Source organism: Pinus tabuliformis, chromosome 8 (genome assembly GCF_031772625.1).
Source record: "Pinus tabuliformis cultivar Carrire ecotype Pingquan chromosome 8, CPIR1, whole genome shotgun sequence".
Taxonomy (NCBI): Eukaryota; Viridiplantae; Streptophyta; class Pinopsida; order Pinales; family Pinaceae; genus Pinus; species Pinus tabuliformis.
This window is the reverse complement of record NC_142294.1, coordinates 671,112,722-671,122,820: the sequence shown is the minus strand read 5'-3', so window position 1 is coordinate 671,122,820 and position 10,099 is coordinate 671,112,722. Positions and strand designations below refer to the sequence as shown.

At 40.8% G+C, this 10,099-nt stretch overlaps 1 pseudogene; it reads right to left on the bottom strand.

The window, feature by feature from the left end:
- Positions 1-394: 394 nt before the first annotated feature.
- LOC149237356 (large ribosomal subunit protein uL10-like) lies at positions 395-9,383 on the bottom strand (annotated as a pseudogene).
- Positions 9,384-10,099: the final 716 nt, after the last annotated feature.

Below are 10,099 nucleotides of genomic sequence, written 5' to 3'. Positions count from 1 at the left end.
AGAGGGAGGAAGGAAACATCGAACTGAGTTGAGTGGTTATTTTGTTTGACCATCCATAAAGGCACACTTCCATAGAATATATAAGAGATTTATTATTATAAATAGACCATTTGACTTATAAGATATAGAGCTAAGCATAAATAGCTTAACTATTCAATACAAAATTTCAATGATAAAACAAATAACACTTTTGATACCTGAAAAATAACTCGTAAAAGTAATGCAATATAACAATACCTTCAGCTACATAATCTCAGACTAGACACATACACTTACCTTAAAAAATTATTGTAGTATAATTCTTGATGGACTGACACTGCAATAAAAAGGAATAGTAGTGATTTTCTTAAAATTATCAATTCTAATGATTTTTGTTGTGAAACCCATATCATTTCTAGTCAAAAAGACTAAAACCCATATCCTATTGAGACTCTTCCTTTGTCTTAGGTTTCCTTTCCTCTTCCTTTGGAGCAGTCGCAGTAGGTGAAGCTTCTGTAACAAGAGAAATTGGGGTAGCAACAACTGCAAACATGCTTAGACCCTTCGAATAATCCACTTTCTCGGCTATTGGAAAAGAATAATCATGTTCAATCTCGACTGTCAGAACTTTCTTTTAACCATTGATGATATCATGTGGAATGATTGACTATTAGAACATTATTTTAACCATTGATGATATCATGTGGAATAGATAGAAGCAACATGTCTTATTGTTGAACACCCACGGCACAAGATTGAGAATATTTATTAGCCAGTTAGTCCCAATAAGGTCATGGTTTTCAATCATAGAAACTATGCTATTGTGATCCTAAAAAATTCCAGGTAATGGTGAATCTGATGATGGTGCTCACAAGAATTTGAAGTTTCTTCATCCATATGATACTTTGCTTCTAGGCCATAACTATCTACTAGTTACCTTTGAAGACGTTTTGATGGAGATGTTTGGGAAAAACTATCTACAGTTGAATAAATTAAGTTCCTTAAAAAAGGCTAAGGGATTAGATGAGGATCTTGTTCAATTATCGAACTCAAGTTCTATGGTCAAAGATTATCATTTAGATGTGGAGAAAGAAGAATGGAATGAAAATAAGGTGCATGCATTCACAATATCAATGGGAAGACAAGGGCAGTGGAGACGAACATTACCAGGAAAAAAAAGGATAGAATGTGGAACAACTGGAATTTTAAAATAACTCATGGCTAGAGAAAGAGATTTTACGATAGAAATACCAACAAAAAATTTCTCTATCAAATCATGCTTTGTGAGATCAAAAACTTAAGGATAAAATGATGATCCATTGTCACATATAGATTGCCCAATCAATCCATAGTAAAATGGTTGAATGCGAAGTTTCACAAGAAAATATATCTCGGAAAAACTGACCTTGTCTCCCTTCTTAATAAGCTCCATAGGTGTTATAATTTCAATATTACGTTTGTTAATATTTGTCAGAATATTTAACACTAAGAAGAAATATGTCTAAGATGGATCCAAATCAATGTTTCTAAGGGGTAGCACCACATCAACTGGTGCAACTAGATTAACATGAGATAGAGCTACAACCTTTTACTTTGATGCCCCTCCCACACCTTCTTGAGGTCACCCTTTGTGAAAATAAGAACAACATTTCCCACTGTTGGACACCTAATCCTCTAAGGGTTGGTGTGGAAGTTGAACAACCAAAAGCAGTCCAAGGGACCACTTGGAATATGAAACCAAGGGTCACTCCTATTTATTATAAATATGTATCATTGTGAATAAGAAAAACAATCTCATGTTTATCTTTCCTATTTTGTCTCTGCCATGTGTGTGTTTAACATGGTATCAGAGCAGGTGATTTCCTGTCCTGCTAATATTTGAGCCACAGGTTTTCTGGCCTCTCTGTGCATGTCATTTTTTCCATTTCTGCTCTGTGTCAGAAGCGTTTCCTTTACAGAAACTCTGTAGTCTACACTTAATTCCCTGAAATTCTGCTCTTGAGCTCTACGTTGAAAGAGCTGCGCCACTTTAATAGAGGTGTTTTCTGATATAACCCAGGTCTGACAATCCTTTGCATAACATATCTGTGCCTTCTCTGCCACACTACCAATCAGTTCTGACCTTTTGGTCCATATATTCTCCTATTCCATTATTGCACAGAGAAACACTCCTTCACTCAACGTTATTGGTGCCATTTCTATCCTGCCATTCTAAATGTGCTCAGTCATTTCACTCAGTCGTTTCTCTGTAATAACCAATTTATAGTGTCTGCGCCATTAAACTGGAACCCCAAACAGCTGACATTTAAAAATAAAAATAAAAAAAATCATTGGTGGCCAAGCTCAATAGCCATTGAATGGTTTGCCCACTTCGGTTGAATCTCAGCCTTCTGGTCAGGTTTTGCAAATCTTGCAATTGACTTGGAAATAACCAATCCATGATCTACCTGCCATTGTTGTCTCTTTTTGGACCTTTCATTGCTCTTGCTGTGGGTTGTCTTCACCTTTTTGGTAGGGACTTCAACAGAGCTACTGGTTGCTTCGCCAGATTTTCGTGGAGGCAGATGTCCTTCTGTGTTTGCAAAACCCTTGTGCGTTGAATTCCCTCTTGAGGTTGTGTTTCTTTGCTGGGTGAGGGCCACTCTCTTTGTGCATTGTTGGACAATGTACTTCATTAGGACCACGTATTTTCTTGGTGGGTTGAGCGTAGCCTATTGCTGGAAGTTACTATCAGTCACAGATAGACCGTGAACCTTTTCTTGTTGGACATGAGAGCTAGTTCTACTATTCCCTGTGTGTATTTATTTCTATGTCTCGTTGGAGGACGTTTTGGGCCTATTGAGACCATATTACTCTTGTTGGTCGAAGTTGGGACTTACTTCATCTGCATTGAAGTTTTAGCAGTGGGGACCCTGAGCTCCTTATTATTGGACAGAATATAGGTCATGGGTCATCTTTGTATGCTGGATTCAAAGCATTTATTGGTGTCGCTGATGTATTTCTGAGTCAATTTCTGAGATGAGGTCTCTCCACAAATTATATATCCAGGAGAAAATTCTAGTAGCTGAAGTTTCCCATTAAATAACTACCAAGGTTCATGCCGAATTATTCAGTTTATGAGAGGGCCGATTTGAAATTGGAAGGTGCATTGTTGCACGTAATTCTTCTTTTTGGCCAAACATCCTCAATTTGAAACTGAGTTTAACATCAGACGGTTCACATTCAGAGTTATGGAAAAAGACGAATCTTGTTGCATCTGTCAGAGGCCACTTCAGGAAGCCAAGATTCACTACTAAAAGGATATATCAACTGTGGGCAGATTTATCATTTGGGCACGAGTTCTATATGGAAATTGTCAGCTGAACGTACACATATGTATCCTCCTTGTTGTGCTTGTAAGGCAAAACTGAGAGCCTCTCCTGGACATTTGTTGAAAGGAGCACAATACAAGATTGAGCTAGCCCATGCTAGAGGTTAACCAGACTATAGCTGCACTTGTTCATTTCTGGGCCAACCCAAGTCTTCTTTTGCACAGAATGGTCACCTGTAGCTTAACAATGATTGCTACCACAACTAATTATTCCTAAACAGAGCTTGAAAGATTCCAGCAAGGTCACTCTATTCATATGTTTGATGGCAAAGCATCTGACTTCATCTGCAATGAGTTCAACTCCTGAATGCATTACACCCTTGCCATTCCATTAGTCATATGGAGCAATTCAACGCCATGAGAAGTTGAAAAGGTACGAGAAACTGTTTATTTTATAATATTCAGCTACTTGAATTCCACAATATGCCCTGAGGAGAAAGTAGGGCTGTAACGATTTTTGCACAAGATTTTTATCCTCACCATGATGCTGGACCGAGGTCTATGTAACCAGATTTGATACTAACCTATTTCCTGTTTTGAGTCTCATCGTTTGGGAATGCACAATATAATTTTCCTTGTATATGAATGCAACCAACCATCGTTTTGTGTGGATTTGGAGAATAATTGTAGAGTTAAAATCTTGCTTTTGGTTCATTCCTCAAGGAAGAATATCACTTGATTGTTGTAGTTTTTTGTGAGAACAAATTTTGAGAGTACCTTGTAGTGACATTGGCTCATAGTTGTGAACAAATTTTAAAGTGTAAATTTGACATTGGAGAAAATGGCCAGAATCAATGAAGTATTAGAGTTCCTCAAAACTTTGATATTGTCTACTACTCATGATACATTAAAACTCAACAAAGTTTCTCTCACAGACATTCAGGTCTGTCCACAAAATGCACAAGAGACAATTGACTTTTTGCTGCTTGAATCTCAGCTACAGCAAGTAGAATTAAAACAATGGAATCGTCATTCCCAACCTGTTTCTGTTCAAAACATTGAGACAACAACCCATCAGCAGCAATTCAATAATATTACAGTTCATTCAGATTTAGTACCCAATGATGTAGCAGTTGTACACGCAGATGCAGAAATTCAGTTTGCACTTCCTAAGCCCATCATCAGACCTTGGGAAGAGCTTGTCCACAACAAGCACAGAAATGGTCTTGGATATGACAAGGACGTGTCCCTTCATATTCTAGATTACTCAAAGCCCATTCAATTTCAGAGCGCTGGATTCCTTCATGACAGTTCACCTTCAGCTTCTGCTCCTCTTCCACAGCAACAACAACAAATTGTGAAATGCCAACACTGTGACCAAGTTGGCCATATGAAAGATCATTGTTTTGATCTTCATCCATGTAAGCATTGTCATAAAACCAGTCATTCTTCAAACAAATGCTTCAAAAACAAACATCCTGCAAGAACAATGATTCATCTGGGATGGATTGCTTCTTGGCAATGGGCTTCAACAACCAAGAAGATATTTCGCTCATACAATAGGATTTGTTCTCAAATATTGAAAAGTTTTGCAGTTGAGATCTCTTCATCTTCTTGCCTTGTGATCCAGGTGGATGTTGGTGGCCACCCACCTATCCCATTTGGACCCCCACAATTGTCTCTTTTAGCTTTTTTCAGTTTCCTAAATTGTAGCACAGTTTACTATTTTTAGCAGTTTTTCGAGTCTTGAACTTCCGGAGTCGTTTTGAGGCCCTAAATGACGTTTTTTTTGGGAATCTGGGGCAACATGGGTCCATGGACTGATGTTGCCTCCCAAAGTGGTAGTAATCGGATAGATCTTTCTAACGAGCTATCGTACGCGTCAAACGGAGATCGTATGCCAAAGTTACGACCCCGGGAAATTGATGTACCAATTTACTCAAACGGGGCCCACAATCTAGCGTTTCATCTTCTAGGGTTAGGTTTCGGGATGTGAAGGGTTTTCCATTGTTTCTCAACAATAAATAGGCCTTCGAGCCTCATTGTAACACAGTTTAGAACAGTTCAGAGGCATGTAGCCGCACATCTCTTCTCAGAGATAAGCTACCATCGCCCTAGCTGGTTTATTTCCATTTCTGGTTGTAAGCATATTTCAGTATTTTACAGTAATGAAATGAAGTATTATTTCCGCTGCATCTTTGTGTTTATGGTTATCTCTGTATTTTATTGCGTTCCTGTTTAAATCCGGATCAGTGGTATCAGAGCGGTCTGCTTTTTCTCTGTTTTTCTTTGCATGTCCCCAACGAGGTCGGGATATAAGGAGTTAGGGCTTGAACTGGTCGAACCTTTGCAAGACCAGCCTCACAAATCTCGACGGCCTCCCATGGCGGATGAGAAGAAAGACGAGGGGGCAGGAGATCCTATCAAAATCTTGCTCGAAGAAGCGCTCGAGCGTCAAAGGAACGCGATGATGGATAGCTTTGCGCAGATCCTTCAGCGGCTACACAAAGGCAACGCATCAGCTTCCAACAGCGACTCTGGAAACGCCACACCGTTTAAGGTACAAGTTAATTTTGAAATCCCCATCTTCGAGGGTCAAATAGATGCAGATGCCGTAGATAAATGGTTAAATCTACTAGATGGGTATTTTTCTGTTCACGAATTTTCAAGTCAGGAAAAGTTTGTTTTTGCTCTTCTCAAAGCAGCCCCCCACGTCAAGGACTGGTGGGAAACCTACTGCGAGCAGAAGGATGAAAGTACAGGCTCACTATTTTCAGCCGCACCCACTTGGAATGACTTCCGAGATGCCATCAAAGAGCAGTACTACCCTGTCGGAAGCTATGAGGACAAATACATCAAATGGACCACACTCTGGCAGGGACGAGACCAAGATGTGCCGGAGTTCACAAACATTTTTCATACCCTTCGCACACAGTTGGGTATCAAAGATTCTGAGTTGCATCTGGTACTCAAATACCGTGGCTGCCTGCACAAGTACATCCAGGAAGAGATGGTGTTCTTGAACATCTCCTCACTTGGCACAGCATACCGATACGCTGTCAAAATCGAGCAAAAGTTCAAACAGAAGAAGCGAGACTTTGGATCTGCAAATCCGAAGCCCAAAGGACAAAACCAAAGCGGGGTGACCCAAGACAACCCGTCGAAGCCGCAAGAAAAGAACAACACCACGAAGCCGAAGAAGGACACAGGAAAGTGGTGTGAGTTCCACAAGAGTCCCACTCATAACACAAGTGAGTGTCGGACCAAGCAGTCGCTTGTGGCCGAGTTGAAGGCTTCCGAATCAGATGCATGTTCTGACCCTGAGCCAGAACCCGACAAGGGGAATGGCAAAGGGAAGCAAATCATTGATGCGGATCCCAGCGCCACTGTTGCCACCGCCAAGATCCAGAAAGATGAGACCGAAAATCCAGAGGAAGGGGAGCGTCTTTTCCACTCATAGATGTGGGTGAAGGGTTCACCGCTACAATTCATTGTCGACAGTGGCAGCCAAAAGAACCTCATTTCAACAGAGGTCGTGAAGTGGTTGGGCCTACCGACTACACCACACCTGCAACCGTACAGTATTGGGTGGCTTCACGAAGGACGAGATCTAAAAGTTCACCAGCAGTGCCGCCTTCCGTACAGCATCAAGCCCTTCACAGATGAGGTATTGTGTGATGTTACACCTCTGGATGTTTGTGATGTATTATTAGGCCAACCATACTTGTGGAGGCGACATGTTGTGTATGAGTCAAGGCCTCGTGCTGTCATTATTTCTTTAAATAATTCATTATACAGGATACTGGAGGTAGCCCCACCTACGGCCACATCTTTGATCACTGCTAAGAAAGGTAGCAAGCTCATCTCCCAAACCAGGAAATTCATCTGTCTGGTTCACTCCCAAAGTAAGGGGAAGATTGCCATCACATCCATGACCCCCACGAAGTGTTCCTCCATGCAGCATTAGCAGCAAAGGGATACAGTCATGACAAGACACAGGAACAACTTCTCCTCACCCACATGGGTACCACACAAGTTTCAGGTGGGCGACAAAGTTTGGTTACATCTGCAGAGAGAATGCCTTACCAAAACCCATCAGAAACTCAAGCGACTCCGACATGGTCCTTACACCAGTACCAAGGCTACGGGCAACAATGCTTTGAAGCACAACATTCATCTATTCCTTCGCTTGCACCAAGTGTTCAATGTGGACCATCGCCGACCATGCTTCCCACCATTTCTGGTCACAGCAAAGATTGCAGAACAGCTCACCAAAGACCCATCTCAGCAGAAGCTTCCTCATCTCAGGGATGAACTCAACGCAATGGGGACCATTGCTTCCTAAGGGGGGAGGAATGATCCAGGTGGATGTTGGTGGCCACCCACCTATCCCATTTGGACCCCCACAACTGTCTCTTTTAGCTTTTTCAGTTTCCTAAATTGTAGCACAGTTTACTATTTCTAGTAGTTTTTCGGGTCCTGAACTTCCGGAGCCGTTTTGAGGCCCTAAACGACGTTTTTTTTGGGAATCTGGGGCAACATCCGTCCATGGACCGATGTTGCTTCCCAAAGTGGTAGTACTCGGATAGATCTTTCTAACGAGCTATCGTACGCGTCAAACGGAGATCGTATGCCAAAGTTACGACCCCGGGAAATTGATGTACCAATTTACCCAAACGGGGCCCACAATTTGGCGTTTCATCTTCTAGGGTTAGGTTTCGGGATGTGAAGGGTTTTCCATTGTTTCTCAACAATAAATAGGCCTTCGAGCCTCATTGTAACACAATTTAGAATAGTTCAGAGGCATGTAGCCGCACATCTCTTCTCAGAGATAAGCTACCACCGCCCTAGCTGGTTTATTTCCATTTCTGGTTGTAAGCATATTTCAGTATTTTACAGTAATGAAATGAAGTATTATTTCCGCTGCATCTTTGTGTTTATGGTTATCTCTTTATTTTATTGCGTTCCTGTTTAAATCCGGATCACCTTGTATCTGACAGGGGGGGAAATGATGGTCATCTACAACCTTCAAAGCCACATCAACTGAGCCTAAGCCACAACCTACCATACCAGATTCAGAGTTGTAGCCAGAGAAAAATATGCCCCTGAGCATGCCTTCAGTCGGTGATACCTCTTCAAAGAATTGGGGACACTTCCTCTAGCAGAAGACTTCAGCTTCTTGCCAGTTTTGGAAGAGTTCTAGGAATTGCATTAAGCATTCCAGAGTTGTTGGTCATCCTTAAACCATCACAGGTTGAGACCTCCCTTTTCAGGTTGAGGTTCTCCCTTTTATGCGAGGTGAGACCTCCCTTTCATGGTTGAAGGTTTCCCTCTTCCAAACATCAGAAACACTTCCTCTAGCAGAAGACCTGAGCTTCATGCTAGACTTCGAAGAGTTTCGGGAACTGCACTAAGCGTTCCAGTGTTGGTGGTCATCCTTAAACCACTGCCCTTTATACCAACATTTCAGAGAGCACATTTAGCCTAGTGTTGCGATGCATTTTTGCTCGTTTTGAATTACAACTCTCTTTCTGGACTCATACATAACCCTTCGGATTAAGGGGGGGAATGTTGGACACCTAATCCTCTAAGGGTTGGTGTGGAAGCTGAATAGCCAAAAGGAGTCCAAGGGACCACTTGGAATATGAAACCAAGGGTCACTCCTATGTATTATAAATATGTATCATTGTGAATAAGAACAACAATCTCATGTTTATCTTTCCTATTTTGTCTCTGCCATGTGTGTGTTTAACACCCACCAACAAAGGAATGAAGTTATGATAAGCGATGTTCTAAGACTTCTTTGCATAGAGATAAATGGATCTCTTCACCATGGTATTTTCCCAATAAGATTGACTGAATCTAGCCTCAAACTAGGATGAATGTTCTGCACTTTCTTCGATCCCCCATTGTATACAATGCAGACCAACACCTATGAGTATTTTTCTACCAAATCACATATTTTAGTTTTCAACTACTTGGATCCCACATTATCTATAATGCAGACCAACACCTGTGGGTATTTCTTTAGAAAAGTATATATTTTCTTATAGTAGTTGACCTTCTCCATTGCCTTTGTTCTCTTTAATGCCATTCACATGCCCCATGGAATACTCTCGCAAGCTGCAAACTTAAATAACTATTGCAAAACCCGTTTAAAGGAATTATCATAGATTCATATTTGTAACACTATTGATAATATCTTAAATTGTAAGGCTATGTTTGGTTGCAAAGCAACCATCACTTTGAATATAGATTATTTAGATGAATGGAAAACATCATTTACTTGATATTTCAATAAGGAATGATGTTACTTTAAAAGAAAAAGAGGTTTATGGCAACATTGAAGTCATGTGATATTCAGAGTGCTTCATTTATACTGGATAGATTTATTTGTTATCTTCTTTCCAATGTCCTTAACGTTCAACGAAACCCACAATGTTTTGCAACCTGCAAACCATGTTAGTAATAAATAGTGAAGCAGATCACGTTATGTGATCTCAAATGACATGTCCTAAGAGTTTAGATCCAACCCAATAAAAAACCTAGACAATTTTCCCCAAAATAAACAGGAAAAAGTAAGACAAATGTGGCATTGTTGGTTTCTATCCATGCATAAAATTATAGGTGGTGATCTCATGCAACCTTGCAAATATCTACTCCCCCATTGTGGGTTCCCAACATTTACAGATTTCAGGAAGCATTCAAGGCCAAAGGATATATGCAGCCATCTAGCCACGTAGTTAACCTTCTGGTATGCTCAGAGTAACCAGGAAATCATGCTAACACCAGTGCAATCTTGGTCATCGT